General features: G+C 39.4%; 1 pseudogene; it reads left to right on the top strand.

Annotated features, from left to right (window-relative positions):
• The window catches only part of LOC117702185 (transcription intermediary factor 1-alpha-like), a 57890-nt pseudogene that overhangs the window by 21053 nt on the left and 11633 nt on the right, over window positions 1–25204 (top strand).

Below are 25204 nucleotides of genomic sequence, written 5' to 3'. Positions count from 1 at the left end.
TAATGTTCTGGGGCATTTGGGTGAAGTCTACCTTTACAGAGAACAAAAAGTCATTGACTATCCACTCCCAGCCTTCTGGGAAAGTTATTTCTTTCTTTGAGGAGATACCCCATACATGACTAGCATTCCTGGTTTTCCTAGTGATATGTGGGTGCTAAAACTCTTGTGCCTCAACATTTTCTGAGTAAGCTTATTAGTAAATCTCTTCTAATCATATTTTAATTAATGTTGAAGTTAAATCTTTTTCTCCTTTTCAGCTACTTGGCTCTTATTTCCTTTTGTCTCTTGAGTATGGCTGCTAACAAAAGACATCCAACCTCCCTAAACACTCAACAACCACCCACACCCTATGGGGGCTCTAGCACTTATATACCCTCTGAAAAGTTCCCAGAATTCCAAATGTTATGCAGTCACAGCTGACACAGCATGCTTCTTTCTGCTAGAGCACGAGGCAGATCATAATCAGCTGCTGTGGACAACTGAAGCAGCCCCTTATCCCCACACCTGGGGTTAAAGCAAAAACATAGCTTAGAATATTTTAGTGTTTTAAAAGAAAACCAGAAGACTAAAATAATCACTGTACCTACCCACCACCCTCCATTTTTATGTGTGGGGGTGTGCATTTATATGTGTGTTTGCATGTGTATGGCATCTGATGTATGCTGGTATACATGTGCATGTGTACATGTGTGTGGAGGCCTAAGGTTAATATCAGGGGTCATCCTTGTTGCTCTTACACATTATTTATTGAGGCAGATTCTCTTAGTTAAAAGAGCTGACTGATATATGTATATAGTGTTGCTAAGCAGTTCACTTTGGGGATTCTGTCTTCACTTTCTCAGGCTGGAATTACAGGTTGGTTTCCACAGCTACCCTGCATCTGTGTGGATCCCAGGGATGTGGACTCTGGTCCTCATGCTAGTGTAAAAAGAACTTTAGCCTCTGAACCATTGAGAAACGTAAACTAATTTTGTTGTCTTTTGCTTCTGTGTTTCAATATGGTGAAAATTGCCAATTTAGACACCTGAGATTGGGAGCTGGAGAGATGGCTCAGCAGTTAAGAGCACTGACTGCTCTTCTAGAGGTCCTGAGTTAAATTCCTAGCAACCACACAGTGGCTCACAACCATCTGTAATGGGATCCGATGCCCTCTTCTGGTGTGTCTGAAGACAGTGACAGTGTACTCAAATACATAAAATAAATAAAGCTTAAAAAAAATAGACACCTGAGATCAGAATATCACAGTTATATAGCCAAACTTGTTCCCAGTCATAATTGTTTTGTCTTGACTATAAATTCTAGTTGCAGTCTACTCCCAGGTCCTATTTTTTTAGGCCCGCATACTGCTGTGTGGCATATTTTTTAAAACCATGTTCTTTAAAATATACCCACTGTCCATGTTTTGTTAACTGAATTATGGTTTCTAATGTCTTCTGTCTCCAAGTCAATAGGACTTGGAAATAGAGCTTTTTAAGACTAAACATTTTGGTTTAATTTTAGATATTTTCTCTCTTTCATTTCATTTTCAGGATAATTGAAGTCAACCAAAACCAAAAGCAGGTGGAACAGGATATTAAAGTTGCCATCTTCACATTAATGGTGGAGATAAACAAAAAAGGGAAAGCTCTGCTGCACCAGCTTGAGGTGAGTCGGGCAGTGGTAAGGGTCTGTGATTCAACATGCTTTCTTCTGCCAGATGCCGCCTTGTGGCTCCCTGCCTATAGCCCTGTCATACACTAAGAGTGTCTTAATCCTCACATTTACTCTACAGCATTGCCTTACTGCGAAGCTCTGTTGAGTGTCGTTCATAGTTAGATATTCACTGAAGTAACAGCTATTATTGTATCATCAAGGGGATACAGAATTTTCTAGAAAAATATGCACACTTAGTTATGGTTTTATTGCTGTGTAGAGCTACTCTCATGAAGGAGACATTTTACTGGGGCTGGCATACAGTTTCACAGTTTTAGTCCATTTTCATCATGGCAGAGAAACGTGCTAGTCAGTGTGCCAACAGACATGATGCTGGAGAAGGAACTGAGAGTTCTACGCCTTGATCCACAGGCAGAATATGTGCCACGCCGGTGAGACTCAAGCTTCCAAGACCTCAGAGCAGGCCTCCAGTGACACAGTTCCCCCACCAAGGCCGCACCTCACCTCCTAAAGTGCCATTTACACACATGAGTCTGTGAGGGCCATTTCTATTTAAATAACCACATCCACTGTTTGCAATATATAGGTTTTAAATAGATTCTTGCAACATATAGTGATGTTCCTGTCAATAGCAAACTATAATAGTGATCTTTTAAGATTATATACTATGTTATCTCATGGCCATCTGTCTTTGTTGATGGAGATACACTCTATGATGCTTGCACAATGATAGAAGTACCAAACAAAATATTCAGTACAGCTCATTATTAGTAATGCATGGCATTTAATTAGCCTTCTGAGAGATTAGGTAAAATAGGTATAGTGACTTATGCCTATAATCCCAGCATCAAGGAGGCAGGGGCAGGTGGAATTTCTGTGAGTTCAAGACTGGCCTGGTGTATATAATGGGATGCAGGCTAACCAGGGCTCCAAACTGAGACCTTTTCTGACTCAAATCAGCAAGAACAATAAAATAGATACATATAATGTATTTCTTACCCTCAATATTATAAACTCTTTGTTTTGCTAACATTTTTTCCCTGTTTAGCCCATGCTGACCTATTACTCAAAATCCTCCTGCCATAGCCTTCTGAATGATGGGTTCCAGGCCTAGGCCACCATGCCCAGCTTTATTTTAGATATAGCCGCAGTTCTAAAAGCAGCACTTACAGAGTATATGCTCAAGGCAGGAGAGTTGTTTAGAATTATTTGTGAAACAATAAAAGATGTACTATCTTGATCATCTTTTTCTACTCTGTTTTTCTTTTCTTTTTCTTTTTCACTTCGTAGACCAAGCTGGCTTCAAACTCATAGAGGTTTACTTGCTTCTGCCTCCTAAGTGTTGGGGTTAAAGGCATGAGCCACCATATGCCAGCTTGCTTGTCTTTCTTAAATTCATCAAAGGCAACAGCAGATGTTTGACCAGCAATAATATGGGGCTATAGTATACATGGTACGTGAACTTACTGTATACTATTTAGTTATTCCTTCAGTATGTTGGTGAGAAAGAATTTATAGACCAGAATCTGTTGAGAATAAGAGCAGAAAGAAAGTGCCAATATGGGAAGACGTGAAGTAGAGACAGCCAGGAAAAAAAAATTTAGTTCATCTTTAATTCATAATTAATCAGTTGATAAGATCTCTATGAGAGAGTCCTATCCCAGCTAGGAAAAAAATGGCTATTTATAATTCTGCTGTTATGAAGTTAGTTACTTAGTTGAGAAAGTACTTTGGATGAAAGGAATCAGTGCTCAGTCATGGTATCTGTATTTTCAAGGTTTTGTAGTAGTTGCTTTAAACATGGGCACATTTAAGCAGAATTTGATGATTTCGGTTTTCTATATAACATAGTTTACTGCTTTGGCTTCATTCACATGAAGAGTTGAAAAATGAGGATAAGACTCCAGAATGAATCTATGACCGTGTACTCAGCCGTCAGAATTAGTTTTGACTAACTTCAACCTGAAAATGTCATAGTATTTTTTGGATATGCCTCAAATCATCATTCTTGTGGTTCACGAGTCACTTTTGAGACAGACAAATGGAGCCAGTTTGCTTGCTACCTTGGAAAACCAAGGCACCAGAACTTCTCATTCTCTATTTCCAATCCTCTTAGAAGTTTTCAAAAAGTTCTTTCCACTCCAAAGGCACACTGTAGTTTTGCCGAGGTCAGTGCAGCTGTTAAATAAATTATCTTCTGAGTCACACTTAAAGTAGATCTGTCAAAGCCATTGACTTCGTGCATTGTCCAGACAGCTGACCAGGGCACACAGGGAGAGCTCCGTTCTGTTTTTCTAATCATCTGTGTTAATAGAAAGCCCTAGTATCTTTTTGTCCTTCTCACCTCCATTATGGATGAGGTTTGTGTGTGTGTGTGTTTGTTCAATAAAGACTGTTAAATAACTCAATATGGTGCCTTCCATTTTTGATCGCTGTGTTTCCTAAGTATGCATTTTCTGTGGAGAAAGTCTATATTGTAACCCATTGTGGCAGGGTTGCCATGTTGGCATTGAATCTATAGTTTAGTTTTATATAGTTGCTATGGGAATGCATTCACAGTAGTACTTATCTAGTGGCTTCTCTAGTAACTCTCAAGACAAACAACTTGATTTCTTTTTAATACCAAATACAAGATAAGTTTCAACTACCACTGGGCATGATTCAGCTATTTGCACTCTGTAAGATGTGGTACTATGTATTGGTTAAAACCAACTGGTAATTTCAGTAGATAACTGGATGATATATCTGTTTTAGGTATTTTGAATTTAACACTTAGATTATTATAGCTAACCTATGTCTGTTTTTGTTTAATTTGGCAAGAGTCATACTCTGAGACCTATATAAACCAGGCTTACAGGCAAAAGGTGGAGAAAACACCAAGGCTGCACGTTGATTACACTCAGAGGGAGCCTTTGTACTATGAAGGAAACTGCTTACAATCATTTTCAATTACTGTCAGTTGAATACAGACCGGTTCTTATTGTGAGTTGATTATCTGAAAATAATCATGGAAATGAATACAAAGTACAGAGACTAATTCTGAAATTATTTTCTTTTCAGAGTCTTGCAAAGGACCATCGAATGAAACTTATGCAGCAACAGCAGGAAGTGGCTGGGCTTTCTAAGCAGTTAGAGCACGTCATGCATTTTTCTAAATGGGCTGTTTCCAGTGGCAGCAGCACAGCCTTGCTATACAGCAAGCGGCTGGTAAGATGGGATCCAGGGTTTAATAGTCTGTAGCATGCATAGTGAGGCAGGAGTTGAGTGCTTCGTATTCAGAAATAAGCCTGCACACCTTGAATTCCTGCTACTCAAGGAGAGCACTTTCCTGGTTCAAGGTCAGCCTGGGTAACTTAGCAAGGCACCATGAAAAAGAAAAAAATCTGGGTGTGGTGGTACCTGTCTTAATCCCAGCACTGGGGAGGTTGAGGCAGGCCACTGGTCTACATAGTGAGTTCCAGACTTACAAGGGCTACACAGACAGACACCACCCCCACCCCCCCCAACAACAGCAAAACAAAACACAGAGATAGAGTACGTATTCGTTCTTAATTGCTTTTTTTTTGTTTTGTGTTGGTTTCCCAAGCCTCCAGACAGGGCTACTCTATATAATCACCCTGACTGTCCTGGGACCCACTTTGTAGATCAGTCTAGCCTCCAACTCTCAGAGATTCCCCTGCCAAATGTTTTTACTTGAAATGATTTTGATATAACGTCAATTTTAGTCTTTTGTCACTCATATTTATCTTTTTTTTCACTCTGTGGCAAATGAGCCCAATATAATAATAAATATCGATAGTAAACATTACTATCACTTAACACCCTGCCTCATCTAATTTTAAGCATTTTCCATGTTGAATATTTACATCATTGTTAAGTGTTCCTAGCTAGCCATTTCATTGGACAAATTGATGAGACAACTGTGATAAATAGCATGTCTAACACCATCCTTTAAAGAGCTATAACCACGCCTCACCTTTGAGTCTGATCATCTGTCAGTTTCACGCTGCGGCACATGCTACTGGAGAACAAACAGCATCTCACAAGGGTGGTTTAGGATTTTGTATACTTACTGAAATATTGCCACTATACCCGGAGCATGTAGGATCTCTGTCTGTCCTGCCAAACTCTGTCTCCATCAAGTGTCCAGGGCTGCTTGTTGTTGGTCTCAACTGTGTTTATAGAAGAGTGTGGCTTTGAAGGTGAGCAGATCTATCCATCTATTCTGAAGTGTTGAGAGCCCCACATCCTTTGTCATATACTCTATACAGTCAAGTGACAGAAATAGCACCCATGTGTCATATATGGTTTACTTAGTTAAATTAATAATACTGCTTTACATTTTAAAAATATAAATATTTAAGGCAAGTCTCAAAGTATGGCTGGATGCTGACTTATAAGCATTTTAAAAATTATTCCTAATTACAAATTGTTTTATTGTACATTTCTTTAATGATTAACAGTGATTTAGTTATTTTTACTGCTTCAAGAATAAATAATCTTTATACTATATATACCCATTTATTTGTTAAATCAGTCATTGACTAATTTCAACATTATCTGCTTCTTTCTGCCTGGTGCTCTGTTTCTACACATTTGAATTTTGTTTTTTGAGATGTGACATGAGATAATAAAGCAGTTAATGTCTTATGCTATTTCAGTTACAGTGATGTCACTAAGCATAGCATAACCTAGAGTTGTATTCTTGTCACAAATGTTAAGGGTTTTTTTTCTAAATATCAAACATTCTATTGTATATGAGATTGATGGTGTATTAAGGTACATAGATCTGTATAAATATCTATCACTGTCCATCAGTGGATACGTGAAGATCTATAGATATGTATATATCCATCAGTCTGTGTACTTATAAGTTCTTTTTCTGTCTTTACTGCTGGGAACCATACCCAGCACTACTTTGTTTCTTGGTTCTCTCTTAAAGATAAGGAGAGGGGAAGAGTATTGTTAGGGCACGATATTTAAGGTTGCTGTTTAATAATAAAACATTTACCTATCTTAAGTCTAAGCTATTTTACTACTGACCTGCCTGTGTTCCTTTGAGGCCAGAAAACTGCAGTCTCTGGTGTTTAGCACCTCCTAGTAAAAGGTGTAAAGTAGCCTTTGCTCTATCTCTGCAGGAACTGTGTGACTCTAACTTCCTGCCTGCTAGTTGAAGTCAAATGAAGAAAGAGGGACACTTCGAAAAGTGGTTTTAGCCTTTATTTCTAAGTTCTTCAGTTTTCCAAAAAGTTTCTACAAAAAGTTCTCTCTAAAAAGTTTTCTCTGCTATCTTCTTCTAATCCTGCTCTTCCCCCACCTCTGATGTCACAATAATGAATGTCCTTACACTCAATGCCTTTACTTCTAAGCTCTCTCTAAATGTTTTCTAAGAAAGTTCTTTTCTAAAAAGTTCTTATCTCTAAAAGATTCTTCTTGAGTTCTGCTTTAAACGTTCTCCCTCTCTCTTTGTCCTCTGACTTATACATCTTTCAGAATACATGATCACATGGTAGAAAGTTCACCACAAGTTTACACATAAATTCAAGTTATAAATTGAATAAGAAATTTACAACAGAGAATGTTTACATGTATATCCATTAAGAGTAATTATCTGGCTAGTCATTCATCATCTCTCATTAGCTCTACAGGTTCATGGAAAGTTAAAAACCTTAATTTTTGTGACTAAGGTATTAGTGAACATAAACACAGTCAATATTTTATCTTTGTTCTTCCACCTATAGTAAATTGTTAGTTCCCTTTTTATGACCTTTGGATAATGGTTTTACAACCTCTTGAAATATGCTCTAAGTTGTAGACGGCTTCCTACAATCTCAGAATAAGTTAATTTGAACACAGTTCTCATTGCAGTCCATGGCAGGACCATCTCAGAAAGATCACCTGCTATGTTTTAGCTTCTCCTTCATGGCTCCTGGCACTTTACCTCATGAAAATTACAATAGACATGGGAGTCCAGACATTTCTGTCATGTATTTTAGTTCTTTGGGAATATATTCAATTAAAGGGCTTCTAGGGCATATAGTACTAGTTTTACTTGTTTGAAGAACCTCCATACTGTTTTCCATGATGACTAAACCAGTTTACATTATCACCAATCTCCAACCCTCACCAGCATTTACTGTGATCACTGTTTAACTAGCAGCTGTAGTTGCAAGCATGACGAACTGACTCCTTGTGGTTTTAATTTGCATTTAGCTTGTTGGTGTATGTTGTTAAGCACTTGTTCATTTAGACCTATTGGACAGTTTTTAAAGATTTTTTTTTTAAAAATTGTATCTGTGTAGGTATATGCACACTTGTGCAGGTTTCATGGCATCAGATCCCATGGAACTAGAGTTCTAGGCTATGTGAGCCACCCAACATGTGTGCTAAATGGTCTTCTGAAAGAGCAGCAAGTGTTTTTAACTGATGAGCCATCTCTTCGTTCCTGTTGGATGTCTTTATCATTATGAAAATATCTGTTATTTGCTTGTTCTCCCTCCCCCTCTCTTTCTTTCTCTCTCTCTTCCCTCCTCCCCCCCCCCTTGCAAACTTTTCCTCCCAATTGAGAGGAAATTATTCCTCTTTGCTTAATTATTTTTGACCATGTAGAAGAATTTTAGTGTGAGCTAGCCTTTCTTGTTAATTTTATGTCTTCTAATTTAGTTAATTCCTCTTTTTCATAACCAGACAAAGAGAAAGAAACCGGCTAAGTCCCATGAAGTGAGAAAATCTATTTAGAAGTCAAATCTTATAAAATAATATTTTGAAATTTTTAAACATTACTAAGCTTAGAATTTCTCTGTCATCTGTTGAACCTTGAATCTGTGGGTTATTTAAAAAGGGGGGGGGGGGCAGCCCCAGGGTAGGGGTGATTCTTTTTTCTTCTTGGTGTTTCTTAAGGCAGCAGAGGGGGAAGAGCATCATCAGAGGCTAAGACTTGGTCTTATGAGATTCGAGGGTAAGACTTTGTCTTATGAGATATATAGGGTTGCTGTATAATAAAAGGTTTACTTATCTAAGTTACTATGCTACTGTGGCTGACCTGCCTTCTGTGATCCTCTGAGGCCAGAAACTTCAGTTTCTGGCACTTAGCACCTCTTCCTAAAAACAGCAAAGGATTAAGTAAATAGCCTTTGTACTATCTCAGCAGGAACTGCATGGCTCTAACTTTCAACCTGCAAGTCAGAAGTTGCAGGAAGAAGACACTTATAACTTACAGTTACAGCATTTATTACTAGGTTGTAGAAAGCGGAGTTCTTCTCTTTGTCCTCAGTACTTAGACATCTTTCAGAATACATGATTATGTTACAAAGTTCATCACAAGTTCACACAAAAAAAATCAATTCATAAATTGAAATAGAAGTTTACAACAGAATGTTTACATGTATATCCACTAGGAGTAATTATCTGGCTAAACATCTATCACCTGTCTCAGCTCCACAGGTTCACTGGAGGCTTAAAACCATAACTGAGTTATTAGTGAAGTTTTGTATAGATAAACCCAGTCAATATTTTTTCTTCTGTCCCAGCACCTGTAATAAATCCTTAGTTCCCTTTTTATGACCTTCACTTAATTGTTTTACAACCTCTTGGAATGTGCTCTGAGTAGGAGAAAGTCTGGTTACTGTCTAAGAGCAATTAAGTGGTGACACTTGGGAGACTGGCAGAATTCTCATCACAGTTTTGACTGTCAGGGACCTAATAGCAGTCCCGTGATAAAAGAACTTAATAATAATTTGATATAATTTTAGGAATTCTTATAGGATCATCATTAAGACTTAAGTCATTTATTTGTCTATATAGCATCACTGCAAGACAATACATCTTAGTGGATCTGCAGAGATCTGCTTCAAAGGGGTGTGCTATTACTTAGTGATTGTTATGTATGTTTAATAATAATAGTAAAAGCATATTAATCGCAGAAATCTCTCCTAAAATGAATCTCTTAACAGCCTTGCTGAATAAGGGCGCACCTCTCACAGATTATATAATAATCCAGGGCAGGCCATTTCAGGATGATCACCTGCTGGTTATTAGCTTGTCCCATTATGGCTCCTGACAGGAAGGCAGGAAAAACAATGTTAATAGAAACTAAGAAAATAAAGCAGTGGGCATTTCTTTGCTGGTAATGGTTTGAAAAGTACAAAAGAGGTGGATGAGTTTTCTGCTCCCCTTCCCATTTTAGCCATCAAGGGCATTTTTATTACTCCTTGATGTTTGTTTGTGGTTCTTCTACCAGTTCCCTATCCCTAACCCTTAGTACTCAGAACATGGAGCTTTTTCTGATGCTTTATCATAGAAAGCCTTTCTCTCCCTGATTCACATTTGTTCATCTTCTTTCCACCACCACCCCCACCACCACCACCACCACTACAACCACTATGGTAGGTTCTTCTGGTTTGCGCTACAGTCCTGCTGGGATCATAGGCACATATCACTACTTCTGGCTTAGACTTTTTGAAAAAGCTTATTATTAGGTTTTTAATGAATCAATACAATGAAAAAGAGGGAGAACACTAATTCTATCTAAAGGAAGCACTCAAATACTAAGATGTAAGGGCAGAACTCGATGTTGCTCAATGCTTGATAGTATAGAATCTCAGTGATTGAAGGTGATTAGTCTGTCAGAAGACATAGATGACAAAAGTCCATGTTCTTTGTAGGAGTGAAAACTTGAAAATACAGAAATTAAGTTTAAAACCTATTTAAACCTCAGTAGAAAGGTAATAGCTTGTTGAATTGCTTGTCAAAAGCTACTTTGTATGAAGAGATAGCTAAAGTGCTAGCTGCCAAGCCTGATGTCCTGAGTTCAGTTCCCAGGATCCACATAGGAGAGAACTATCACAACACAAGTTGTCCTCAGCCTCCATACATATGCTATAATGCTCATATGTGAGCAGATACAGATGATAAGTACACAAACATAATAATTGTTAAACTGAGCTATTTGTAGAGCCAGGACTGGCTGACACAATTACCAGGGACCTGTGATGTAGTATGGCCTTGGATTCATTCCCCAGCACCTTTCCCCACCCCCAGTTTCCCCAAAACCACCTCAAACTTTTTGCTACCTTTTCTGTTAAAAATTTTTTATTCCTTGTTATGTTGAGCAGTAACTAGATTTTTTTATTATACATACAGCTTGAGTTCATTTTAAGTTCTTGTAGATATGAAAAGATGAACAGGAAGACTTCACTTATCTCTTGTACTGGTAGGCCTTAATTTTTAGGATTATCTAAAGGACATCAGGAGTTGTCAAGACTAACAGCTTACACTTTAGATAGATAATAAATAAAGCAGAAAAAAAATCCTAAACATTTAGTGCATGACAAGGAGCCAAGTTTGACCATACCTGATACTACCTTAGACCTTTCTGTTACCTGTTCAGCAAATATGTAAATAGGTACTCAGCTTCTGAGGTATAAATTAAACCTCAATATTAAATGGAAGGGATTTACAACTTAGCTTAGAAATAGTTACAGCCAAGGAAGATGCCTTATAGTTCCTTTTAATTATAGCTGCTTGCCCTTATGTATATGTTTTTTGAGTGCCCATATAGGTCAAAAGAGCGCACCAAGGCCAGGAGCTGCAGTTACAGATGGGTATTGACTGGGAAGGGAACCCAGGTCCTCTGGAAGAGCAGCAACCTCTCCTGACTCACAGAGCTACTTCTCCAGCTCCGGCACTCATCCTCTTTGTTTTCTTACAAGAAAATACTATCCGCATTCAGTATAGACTACTAGGTCTACTAAGAGGGAAAAATAATTTTAGGTAAAAATATCTGCCTCTCCCTGGCATGGTGTGATATTAGTATTATAAATAAGGACATAATGTGACAAGGACTGGGGGCCACCCAGAAGCATGGGCCAATAATCAGGGCTGTGACAAAATATCCAAAAGTTTAGACATTGCAGTTTTATTTTGGTTTACAGTTTCAGCATGATCTCAGCCCACAGTGGCAACAGCCCAGAAGAACTAGGGCTAGGTACTTTGCACTTTGTTCTACCAGCCAGGATCCACCCTTCAAAATAGCTAGGAACTGAGTGTTAAAACACCAGCCTGTGCAGGTACATTTTAGGTTCAAACTCTAATGAAGTAGCAAATATTATGAAACAAGGTACTGTCTTGGATTTGGGTTATTAGTTGGATAAACAAATGGATTTAATATAAGTGTACTGAAGGTGGTGATGTTATTCCATTTTCCATGAACATATTTAGAAAGACAGAAACAAAGCCAGGGCATGGTCCAAGTTCTGTTCATTGGGGAGAATCCTTAAGTACAAACAGGGTTCTCTGTATTAGGGCAGACAGCTGTCTCTGTGTAGTTACAGTATACATTTGTATATATTTGATGTATGCCGTCCATAACAGGGCCTGCCATCCTGGTTTTAAAATACTTAGGGGAAAAAAGGAGTGCAGAGCATATAGAATGTCTTGCTGCATCAGAGACTAGACAATACTCAGGCATGTCACAGGAACCAGGCCAAGTGTTTGCATTGGATAGTAGCCTAAATCAGGTGCTTGCTTATTTTAGAATTTGTTAATTATTTTAAATATTTGCTTCGCTTCACTTACACTGCAGTGGATATAGGACTTTGTGTCTGTATCATGCTCTCAGAATAATGTGTATGGGAGGGGCTAAGTGGGTGCTAGAACAAATAATTATTAACAGCTGAGGATTCTGGGTGAAAGGAATGGAGATGTTGGTTTTAGTCATGTAGCCAACTTTCATCATTTTTAAAATTGGAGATGTGTTGCAGAGGAACCCTTTTATACTGCTGGTGACTGTAAACTAGTATAGTTGTGAATAAAAACAGTATAATGTTCTTCAAAAAGGGTAAAAGCAGAACTATCATAACACCCTAGTATCTGACCGTGGGGTAAATATCCAAAGCGGGTGGCATTCAGTGTTTACAACCAGTACTATTCATTGTAAAAAACAAAAAGCTATTCAGCCTGTTGTTCTGGAGACTGCTGTGTGGTATATAAAGTTCAGGGTCTTGCATACAGTAAAAGCCTTGATGTTGAAGGTGGAACTACATGTTTCAAGTTAGGAAAAGGTATTACTTGACAACAAGCACATACATGAATCTGCAGACTGGCTTTCTTCACAGCCCTACTCACGTTGATTTCATTAGACCCCACCCACAGGACTGAATGAGTCACAAGTAGGAATACATTTCAGCGTGTTTCAGTGTATTTTCATAAAATCTATAGCAAACTGTCAGTTGTGTGGGGTGAACCTGGAAAGCATTCTGTGTGACGTGAGAAGCACCAAGTATACCTCCTACACTACCTCAGTGCTCAGGATGAGGTACACTTGGCGGAGGGAGTGCTCAGGAGGAGGGTCTGCAGCCAGCTGGAGGATGGAGGGGGTGATGGAGAAAGGTCTGTAGTCCATGGTTGCAGGGCTAAAGGAGTAAATTTACTATCAAAACAGGATACTTAATAGAAAAATTGTTCCACTACAAGCTGCTGAAATTACACTCTGTCTTCCTAGGAAAATATGTAAGGTGAAAGACAAATATGTAAGATAATTCATGATAGTTGGCTCAGTTTATTCCATAAAAATACATGTTGAAAAATACTTACAGTATACTTTTTTTCACTGCTGTGTTTGTTTGTGTCAGAGTTGACCTTTACTGTGTAGTCTGAATTTTGAATCTTCCTGCCTCCACCTCTGAAATGCAGAGATTAGGTGCATACCGCTGCAGCCAGTTTATATGGTTCTGGGGACTTAACCCACAGCTTCCTGCACACTAGGCAAGCTGTCTACCAATAGAACTATATCTTTAGCCTCCATTTTTATTATTAGTCAAATAAAATGTAATTTATTGTGTTTCAGAAAATGGTAAAGGTTATGAGGACATTTGCCAGAACAAGTTGAGTTAACATTTCATATATGATTTCTAATCAGAATTGTTAGAGTAAGAAAAAGGAAAACACAGGAAAGGTTCAGAAGGTTCATCCTGTTATGTGCTATTAACTTAGCACAGTACACAGACTCCAGAGTACATTCATACATTTTAGTCGATTTATTATAGTAGCATGAGGTACTATAATCATGTGCAGGAAATTTTCTTACTCAATAGTTACTTACTCAATATTTCCACCTTCTGGACAACATTTTAAATGTTGAGGGACAGTTGAAAACAGATTTTGCTCTTGAAGAGCTGCATTTTAGTGGCACAAAATGAGAAGTAGTAAAACTTCCGGATGTTGAGGGTGATCACAAGAGTACAAGTGACTCAGAATCAGGGGTACAGAAAAGCTGGAGGATGGAGGGAGTGATCAGGAGGATGGTCAGTTCTGCACAGAAACAGGAGAGGCCAGAGACTGCACACTAGAATGTTGCAGAAGAAAGCTGCTTAGAGCCATGCATGGTGATGAAGCGACAGGGCGAAGGGGGAGCAAACTAGGAAAGGAAGAAAGAGGCTTACTGTGGCAGTTAGCACAGAAATATATGTACAACATAAAAACAGCCTGAATTTAGCTTGTCTGGGGTTAGCCAAGCAGGCTGGTGCTACAGAAGTACTGTTTCCCATTGTATAATTATGCTGCTATAATTGGGAGCCATCCTAAGAAGGCCATGCCTAAGCTTATTGTTTGGGAAGCAGATTGCTTTATTTTTCTCTGGATCTTACTACAAATACTGGTAGGCTCTCCTGTCAGAACATGCCCACACCCCCGCCCAGCCCCCAAACCCACTGATATTTGTGATACAGTTCTGGTGAGAAAGATTCTGGTGAGAGACAGAGAGGGGGATGGAGCGCCTTTTTCTTGCAGCCAGCTGAAAGGTTCAGGAGACTGAGCCCAGTGTGTGACTGTGCATAGAGATAGACCTTGAGAAATCGTAGTTAATATGGACAATGAACTGCTCAGAACCTTCTGTGCCTCCCCATGGAGTAGTGGAGTTGTCCTGCCCTATAAATGAGTTTCATAAAGGACACCCAATAACCAAATTTGTATCTGCTCAGCATCAGCCTGGCTCTGGTCAAACCAAACTGTCTGAAATAAACTGTTATTCCACACTGTTATACTAGTGAGTGGGTCATCTGAGAACTAGATTCAACTAACTTTGGTTGCAAACCACTCCGGCTGGCGGCCTAATGAACAGCACAGAATGAAGGGGTAAATAAGCCGGGCCTTGCTATCTGTATTTTGAAGAAACTAAGGTCACAAGGTCTTTTCTTGTTTTCTGGGAGTTTTCTCACAAGCACTCAAAATTCTCACAGGACTTTGTTTTTAGACCATGTTTTCTGACAGTTTTAATTGTATGATACTTTTTAGTTCAATAAGCAATAATACAGCCGAGTCATATCACAAAATTGTAACATTTGAGCAGAAACTTCTGGGTGACCATCTTGGCTATTTGTTTGTTTACTTGTCTGTTTATGTAGAGACAAGGTCTCTACATAGTTCTGCTGTCTTGGAACTGTGTAGAACCAGACTGTGCTCACTTCAAGAGCTCCTCCTGCCTCTGCCTCAGGAGTCCTGGCTTGTATGACCGATTTTGTAACCCGAGTGAGATTCTTTGCATACATATCAGTAGCTATTTTAGGAATTCGCTGAACTTCTCTAACACATTACTTGCATTAAAAATATATTAATTTTTTTTCTCTGTTTTCTTCTAGATTACATACAGGTTACGGCACCTTCTTCGTGCAAGGTGTGATGCTTCTCCTGTGACCAACAACACCATCCAGTTTCACTGTGATCCTAGTTTCTGGGCTCAAAATATTATCAACTTGGGTAGGCCATTGTATACATTTTCCCTACACGACTGTTTTGGTCTTGACATGTTACTGGATATAACATTCCCATTCATTATCTTGTTTTACAGTCATACTTTTTTCAGTATGTCATCAGTATATGCATATGGTAACACATGCATGAATAATATATAGCACTTAATTTTGAGATGATATGAAAATACATTTACTTATAGGGTACCTAAGTTAGGGATTTAGGAGCCTTCCTTCTCCCCATAGAGTCCTGTTTGTCTTTTAATGTAATGTATATGGGAATTTTGCCTGAATGTATATTTGTACACCATGTATGTACAATGTCCACAGAGTCGAGAATAAGGCACCAGATCCTATTGGAATTACAGAGTTGTGAGCTGCCGTGTGAGTGCTAAGAATGGAAGAGCAGCCAGTGCTCTTAACTGCTGAGTCATCTAGCCAACTCCAAGAATCCTATCTCTATATCAGAATGTATTTCCTCCTGACTGTACGTGATATGTGGGCTTTGATGTTTAGGGTGTGTTGTGTGTGTGTGTGTGTTGCTGTGGATCATAGCTGTATAAGTACTTTACCATTAACCCACATTGCCCATGTCAGTTTGGGTTTTGATATTTAGAATGTTTTCTGAAGAAATACTACCTCCCATGCTGCTAGTGAGGAGCCTTGTGCTTATGTGTTTGTTATGTGCATCAGTATACTGGTACCTGTGGAGTCCAGAAAAGGACATTTGATCCCTGAAGCTGGAGTTGCAGGGTGGTTGTCACCTGCCTAACAAGAGTACTAGAAACCAAACTGGGGTCTTCCAAAAGAGCAGCAAATGCTCTTAACCACTCAGCTATTTCTCTAGCCCAAGTTACGCTTTTTGTAGTGGCGTAGACTGGGTTAAGACAAGAAAGGTCTCATGTGGTTCAGGCCAACCTACCCTGACTACATAATAACACCATGTAGTCAACCTACCCGGCATATAATCATGTTATCATGTGACTTTCTTTTTCCCAATCTTGCTTGCTTTTTTTAATCAACATCTTACTTTGCAAGCAGTAGCTTTGTAGGTGTTAGCACTGTGTCACCATGTCAGAAGGCTGACAACAGTTTTTTAAACCATTGCTCAAGCCCCTAGTGGCTCAACTGCTATATCTTATTTATAGAAGATTTTTCTTTTTCTTCCCTTCGTCATTACTCTTCCCATTTGTTTTGGGTTTTAGATCTTTTTCTTATCCTGGTCAGGTTCTAAATTGTGTGACTGTACAGAATGAGGTGTAGGAAGCGGGTCTGTAAGTAGTTGACAGAGTACAGAGAAGTACTCTGTCTTAAATATCATGGTTCACTGAGTCAGAGAATAGCATCTTGGCAACATTAGGAAGTATTCTTTGTAAGCAGTGCAGTGCAGTCAAAAGTAACCACTCAGCTTTCTTGTTGTGCTACTAAATATATGAAAATACTCTTTTGCTCCTAAACTTTCTCACAGAGACATGCTGGAAGCCAAAGCTCTATAGTTCTCTAGACATTCCCCAACAGCCAGCTTTCCCTTGGATGGCATCTTGGGTGATCATCAAATATGATTGCTCTTCACGCTCAAGACTAGAATATATGTGAGAAAGGAAAAACAGCTGGAGAAGGAGCCAGTGCTTTCATTCTACCGTACAACAGGAAAGGAACACATAGGCTTTGATGAATATCATCCATACAAAGGAAGAACAAAAGAGAATCATGGGAGCTAGATGATAGAGACCCCTGCAGGCCAACTTGAGACATTATGTGGCCATTTGCTTATTGAAATACATAGCCAGCAACTGGAATCAAACACTTTGATCCACCCTACTTAAAAAAAAAAAAATTAAAAATACAAAGCATGGGCTGGGAGATGGCTGTTCTTGAAAGTCCTATTTTATTATTTTTAAATGAATTAGTATTCTTAAATTTTTTATAAGGTAAGTTTTTATAGAACATAAATAAGAACTTCATTGGGAATCCTCCATTTTTAATAGTTTATAGGATCCTGTGTGGCAATTAAAATTCAACTCACTAGCTATATCCCTACTAATATAGCAAGTAGCTATATTATATGTGTTATTTTACCATTTACCAAACATTTTTATCTTGCTCTCTTTTCTTTAATTAGGTTCTTTAGTAATCGAGGATAAAGAGACCCAGCCACAAATGCCTAAGCAGAATCCTGTCGTGGAACAGAGTTCACAGCCACCAGGTGGTTTACCTTCCAACCAGTTATCCAAGTTCCCAACACAGATCAGCCTAGCTCAGTTACGACTCCAGCATATGCAGCAACAGGTAATGGCTCAGAGGCAACAGGTGCAACGGAGGCCAGCACCTGTGGGTTTACCAAACCCTAGAATGCAGGGGCCCATCCAGCAGCCTTCCATCTCTCATCAGGTAAATTTGGAAGCAGGCCTGTCCTAACTTAGATAACTATAGAGTAATTGTGTTGAGCAGCTTACAGTAACCCACCCCACCCCCCAACACGCTCCACTTACATATTAAAAATTGACTGCATTAAAGGACCCTTGATCTAACACGTCGTTTTTAGCTCCCCTCCAAACTGATTTAATGATTTATTTGCTGTATCTACTTTCAGCCTCCATGCGTTGTCATCTGTTCTGGCAAGGGATAAATGTTCTGTTCCCAAGTGACTTAATGCCTCTGGGAGACGTCAAGTGTTGTGTCTCATTAAGTCCTATAGGTGCATCAAGTTGAACAATATTTTAAGAATCTCTTTGGAGGCAGTATTTAGAAAACCACACTTTATTCTAGAAACTAGGACAGTATTCACTAGAGAAAGTCAGGCAGTCATTAGAATCCTGTCTTTTCAGCCTTTTTAATTTTTCCAGAGCAAATCTATATACTATTCTTACTCTTATTACATGTGTGGTGCTCTATCCTTTCATTTATTGTTTCTTTTGACCTGTGTTTGCATTGTGTGGTGGTGATCAAGTGTCTGTGTACATGTCCTCATGTGTACAGGTGAGCGTGCATACATCATATGTGCAGAGGTTGACATCAGTGTCTTCCCTTATCGCCATCCACTTACTCACTGAGGCTGGTCTCAGCAAGTGCCTCATTCACTGAACCATCTCTCCAGTCCCTCCAGTCCACTTTTAGCTCTGTACTTTTAGTTAGCCTAGTTCTGTTCAGGTTAGATAGGACGTACTAGATGAATAAAGGCTTGGTGTAGAGTTGCCTCAGTCTCTTTCTCAGAACTTACTTCAGTTAATTTTATCTTCTCCCTGTTTGGACAGAGGATTGGTAATGATTTTGTAAAGGACACAAATGAGCTGGAGTTTCATAAAAGTCAAGTACGTGGGACAAAACTATGCTAAGAAGTCTCATTACACTTAAGAACAAAACTTAGCTCCAACTGTCTTGGCAACAAAAGCAAAAAGGAAAGGGGGCTAATACAGAGATGGCTAACTGATAAAAAGGGACTGTTACTTAGGAGTGACTTTATTTTATAGGATTTTACCAACACCAAGATATATAATGTGGTTCTTTATGGGAAAAGCATCTAAACGGCATAGTCTTTTTTTGGTTTTTCGAGACAGGGTTTCTCTGTGTAGCCCTGGCTGTCCTGGAGCTCACTCTGTAGACCAGGCTGGCCTCGAACTCAGAAATCCGCTCGCCTCTGCCTTCCAGGTGCTGGGATTAAAGGCGTGCGCCACCACCGCCCGGCTGGCATAGTCTTTTTAATAGCAATTAAATTGCTGTTAAAAGATGAAATAGCTTTTAAAGAATTCTTCAACACTAACTGAGAGTTACAGACATACATCATGCTTTTGTTATTTGCCCATTTTGTAGTGCTGGGACAGCCCAGACCCCTGCACATGCGAAAGCATATGTTCTGCCACTAGTGTTGAACCAGGAAAAGAGTGAGTCTATCACCGTAATGAACTGCCTTTCCATAACTGGGGCAGTAACTCAGTAACTGTGAAGAACTTGCTTACCCATGGAAGCAGTGGCAGACAAATAGCATGGAAGCCTGCAGCCTGCTTTTTCTAGAGGTTGGCTTTTGGTTTTCAGTCTATAGCATTTAGTGCTGTAATCCGTATAAAACCTCTACTATACAACTTAATTTCCAACCTAGAAGTACTTTTCACAACTTTCCGTGTGTGTTACTTTTAGTCTTCTATGAAGACCTGTCCTCTCTCTTATTTTTAAGTCTGCTCTGCTAAATACCCATTTCTACTTTTTTCTTTTGCTATCAGTTTACCCTCTTGCTATATTTTTAGTTTCTTCATTTTCTACCAGCTTTTATTTCTGTACATTTTGTAACTGCCTTCTAAAAGCGGGTGTTTTGTTTCTGGCTGTTTGGAGTATGCACATCATGTGTAGACAAGTAGATTGAAAGCATTGTGCTTGTTAAAGTCGCTTACATGATAGTTTCATAACTCTTCCTCTGAACATGAACCATGTCACTGCCATTCTTAAAGTGCCAGGTGGCAGCAAAGGTAGAGTGCTTTATTATGTGACAGAGTAAGTAGAGCAGCCCTGATAGACGGCTGATTTAGTGCTGCACAGTCTGCGCTCTAATGGTGTGGATATATCCGCTCGTTTGAGAACACTGACAGATGATCGCTGTTCGTGATTTATAGCCTTGGTTCTCACAGTGCCCAGGCCTGCAGTCTCACCAAAAGCTCGGTTACTTTCCTCACTTGCTTTCGTCTCATCTCGGAATTCTTGAATGAATTACTTTATTTGCACAAAATATCACTAGTTTTGCTGTTTAAGATTATATCTGGTATTTAATAATAAGTGGAGTTTGTCAAAACATTCTCATAAATTAACCCACTGTAGCAGTTCAGGAAACAGGGAGAGCACACCTACACCATGCTTGCGTGTAAACCTCTTAAAGGTAGACGGGGTTAACATACAGTCTGGTGCCCTGGCATCAAGTGTCAGTTTGCTTTGGCATTTTTTGGTGTTTTCGGTGTTTTGTCTGTTCATTTGTTTGTTTTTGGTTGAATCATTGTGTTGACCAGTTACCAAAAAATGAGACTAAGGGAAATATCTGTTCTCCCTTACAATTCATTTGCGTGTTTTTCTTTTAAATAAATTTAGAAAGTCTTCTCCTGTAATTCCTCACTATTTTCTGTTTGTGTTTTCATGATGTAAAACCCTCATGTCTCAAGTTCTATAGGAAAATCAAAAAGTTGTTAGGGCTCTGGCCGGTTCCTCTATGAGGTTATTCATCGATGCTGCTCTGCTCTCCACCTTGGAGTTGCAGCTGTCCAGAGACACTAGACATGGCTGGTTTTCAATGGTTCTGTAATACAGTCTTAACTGAGGGAGAAAGGAAGCAATTAATTAAGAGTAGGAGAATAAATTCCAAAAGTAGGAAGAATTGGGGGAGGGAGGGGGCAGAGCTACACTCTGCAGCTGTCTAGGTGTGGCCACGTGAACCTTACAGTGATAAGGATTCACTTGTCTCTATATGGGGACAGAAGTGCTTCCTTCTTTAGGAAGTCCTGATCATAAACACAGTTATGGTGTCTTTGACAAAGAAGCAATGAGTTCCCAACCATAAACACAATTGAGTGGTCAGAAAGACTGGCATGTGAGCTTAGGGTTTGCTAAAACTGCTCAGTTTGAAGACCGCATGGACAGGAGATGCGGCAGATAATGCCTCTCCACCCAGCCTTCCCATCCACCAGTGTCAGACCTGCTTTCTCCTGCTCACCCTCCCTCCTTCCTTCCTCTCCTTCCCCTTTTCTAAGTGACTCCTGGTGCTGCACTCCCACCCTCCACCCCACCCCCAGTCGCTTCTTGTCTTAGAGCTGTTCTCCGTGGGGGGGGGGGGTTATGCTGTAGCGATCTGTTACATTGTTACTGCAGTGCTTTTGTTTTTGTTTTTTTTTCTAGCATCCACCACCACGCTTGATAAACTTTCAGAATCATAGCCCAAAGCCCAATGGACCAGTTCTTCCTCCTTATCCTCAGCAGCTGAGATACCCACCAAGCCAGAATATACCACCACGGCAGACAATAAAGCCCAACCCCCTGCAGATGGCTTTTTTGGCTCAACAGGCCATAAAACAGGTGTGTATTACCTTTCTCTCCAGGTGCTTCTGTGCTTCCAGATCATAGGAACTTACATGTAGACAATAGGTGATGAAGGTTGTGTGCTTGCTTTTCTAAATGAGTAGAAAATACAGAGTATACTTAGCACAAGGCTGTGGAACTTTGAGCAGATCAGCATACAGACTTCAAGCAAGGACAGAGCAACACACTCAAGCACTCAGTGCTGTCATCCCATGTCTTGGGGACAGAGAAACACACTCAAGCACTCTGCACTGTCATCCCATGTCTCGGGGACAGAGAAACACACTCAAGCACTCTGTACTATCATCCCATGTGCTCACAAGGCACAAGGCCGCAAAGCCAAGTGGGGTTGTTTGGTGAGCTGCATCTCTACAGGAATAGGAAACATCTTGCCTGTGCCATTCCTTGGGCAGATGGAAGCATTCTTGCCAGGGACATAAAGAAGAGTTTTGTAGAAACATAGCAGGATAGTGTATGCTGCTTCAGAAAATGCTCTTAAATTTTTAAAAATATTTTCTGCACAAAAAAATCTAAGCATAAATGAATAAAATGAGCAAATAAACTAGGAGAAATATGATTGTATTTTAAATTTTTGGTATATAATTATCAGTATATAATTAGATTTATAGATGATGTGTTCTTTTTTAAATGCATGTTTATTATGCTTTTGTCAAACATGTAGGGTAGGGCAGTGCTTTGGCACAGTTGCTGTCTGAGATTAGAGGAGAGCTGGTGGGAGGCTAGTCTTCCACCATGTTGACTCAGGGATCAGGTTGCCAGGCTTGGCAGCAAGTGCTTTTATGTACTGAGCATCCCATTGGCCCCAAAAATTTAGTGAATAAATTTACCAAATTATACCATGTTCATGTAATGACATACTTTTTAGCTAGTAAGAAACTTACGTTACCTACTTTTGTGAGATCCGCTCTCATTTCTGTGTGTTTTGTCTTGCACATAGGTAACAAACCCAGAAAGGCACTCATCACCCGTGATTAGTTATTCTCGGAAAGGGAGGAGGAAAGATGTAGGGATAGATAAAGATGTTGAGTCTGAAGGTGCTGAACCCAGCTTCACGTGTTTCTGTGTGTACCTTTTACAGTTACATAGATATGTAGGATTTTTTTTTTCAGAACACCATGTTTCAGAATGTCACTCTACAGTGTCATCCATATAAATGATAATGTGTTTGGGCAGCATCCTGGGATACCTTTTAGTTCTCCCACCTCCAGATTTATTCTTGAGTCTTCATAGTTTTCAAATATTGAAATAATTTTATAGGGAACAGTTTGTTTCCCTTGTCTTAGTACATATTAGCCATAGGCCTTTTTATCTCACTCTTTGTCTATACTGTATTTTCTGTTTGCTTTGAAGCAACCAAACAGCATGATTCAATTTCATATCCCTCAGCGTACCTAGCATTATCTTTGTTTGTGTTTATCTTCTAATGTAAATGAGAGGGCTTTCTTCACTAAGGCTTAATTACTTGTTCATATATGAAAAGTAAGAGAAGCATAAAAATCTTACAGCCCTAATCTGTGGCTAATTATTTTTAGGCATTTTAGGTAGGGACAAAAGAAAATGTATGTCTCCAACTCTCTAGCTTTATTTCAAAGAAGTTGCTTTTTGTATGCTTACATTTCTTGTGCATTTCATATATATGTATATATATTTTGCAAGAATGTGAGATTGGTTTCTGGTATATGCTAGTTATTTTTTGCCAGGAAAAAAAAGCTTACTTATTTGTTGGTATTATTAACACATGTGTATGCACACACATATTAACATGTGTGTATGCACACGCGCGATATGTTTCCTTTCCTCTCTCCCTTTGTTCTTTCCGTTCAAGTAACATTTGAGCTCAAATAGCAGACTTCTATCTTTGATGTCTAAGAGTGACGATTTACATTTCTCATTTTTGCTCCTCATCTTGGTACTCCAGTGGCAGATCAGCAGTGGACAGGCTCCGCCCACAACTGCCAGCAGCTCCTCCTCCACTCCTTCCAGTCCCACAATCACAAGTGCAGCTGGGTATGATGGGAAAGCTTTTAGTTCACCCATGATTGATCTGAGTGCACCAGTAGGAGGGTCTTACAACCTTCCTTCTCTTCCAGATGTAAGTTTATGTAAAATCTGTACTAATAACCTCATCTGAAAATTGGCAGTAAATTTGGATTTAGTTTAAGGTGTGGGTTTATTGATTTATCAGCTATTTCTGAAAGCTTAGTTTTATTCTTTAGAAATAAAATGTCAGTAAAATTAGAAATTATGAACCTTTGGATATACAAAAGAATGTTTTTCTGGGCTCTGACGTTAGAGATGTTTGCAGACGATGTGTCATAGAATCGAGGCTAGGAGGTGAGGTGGATGGCTAGACTGGGCTGTTCAGACAAGAGTGTGGGGAGCAAGAGCTGCAGAAGAGGCAGAGCCGCCTACCTGAACATATTAGGTAGTGCAGTCAACCTTCAGGCTCTTTAACTTTGACAAGGGACTTTTCAAAGAATCTTTGTAGAGGTAGAGAATAACAATGCCCAGGTGCCGGTATCTCTGTGCTGGCGCTGTGCCTGCACGGCAGGTGTGCCTCACATTGGCGCAAAGATAGTACTTAGGATTGAAGTTTTCTTGTAAATTTACAGTAGTTTTTAGTTTTCAACATTAATTTTCCCTGAAATAATTCCTTCCCTTGAAAGATTGATTGTTCAAGTACTATCATGTTGGACAATATTGCAAGGAAAGACACAAATGTAGATCACGGCCAGCCAAGACCTCCATCAAACAGAACGGTGCAGTCACCAAATTCGTCAGTGCCATCTCCAGGCCTTGCAGGTAAAGCCACCTTTTGGATTTGTAAATGTTTTCTGGTTTTTATTTGTATTTTTACTCATGATTAAAGTTTCTCTCTGCCTCATTTTTGGTGGTGGTGTGTGTTCTGCCCTAATTTTTAAATGACAATGATTACTGTATCTTGAGGTTTTCTTTTATATACATTTATGTGTGCGTATTTCTCCATCTGTATCATAGTGCACATGTGGAAGTCAGAGGACAACTCGGAGTTGATTTTTCTCCTTTCACCAAGTGGGTTCCAGTCCTCCAAGCTCAGGTCGTCAGCCTTGGTGATATGTGCTATAACCCACGGAGCCCATTTCACCAAGCTGAGTTTTTATACCATGTCAAACTAGAGCTCTTCACAAAGAAGGAAACATGGCTTCTTTTTTAGTTTCAGCAAAATTTATTGGCATTATAGCAACCAAAGAGCAAAGTTTTATCACAGTGTCATTAATACATTTAGTTGCCTGTGATATGGTGAGTTTCAGAATGTAATTTGTCTAGTGTCAAATTTTATTAGTTAGGCTACAAGAGAAGAGAAACAACTTTAATGGTTTGAGATAAAGAGATGGTTCACTGGGTAAGCGCACTTCCTGTTCCCAGCATCCACATGGTGGCTTACAACTGCCTGTGACTTCAGTGCTGGCCTCTCCCAAGCATTGTGTGCATGTGATACACTGCATACATTTAGGCAGAACAGTCAAATCACAATAAAAGTCAATATACTTAATTGATTGCTACAAGAAACACTGGAAATATTACTCCTGGAGACTTGGATATAGCAGGTGTCTCTTTTGTGACATCTGGGGAGACGTGAACAGATGTATCCAGATAATATGCTGGTGACAAGCTAAAGCAAGAATTGCACTCAGGTCTAGCCTGGTGAACCAGTGAGCTCACCATACCATGCCAGTGTGGCTGTTAACTCAGCA

This window comes from Arvicanthis niloticus, unplaced genomic scaffold, assembly GCF_011762505.2.
Source record: "Arvicanthis niloticus isolate mArvNil1 unplaced genomic scaffold, mArvNil1.pat.X pat_scaffold_548_arrow_ctg1, whole genome shotgun sequence".
Classification (NCBI taxonomy): Eukaryota; Metazoa; Chordata; class Mammalia; order Rodentia; family Muridae; genus Arvicanthis; species Arvicanthis niloticus.
Note: the sequence above shows the minus strand (reverse complement) of the source record. Positions and strands in the feature narration are given on the sequence as shown.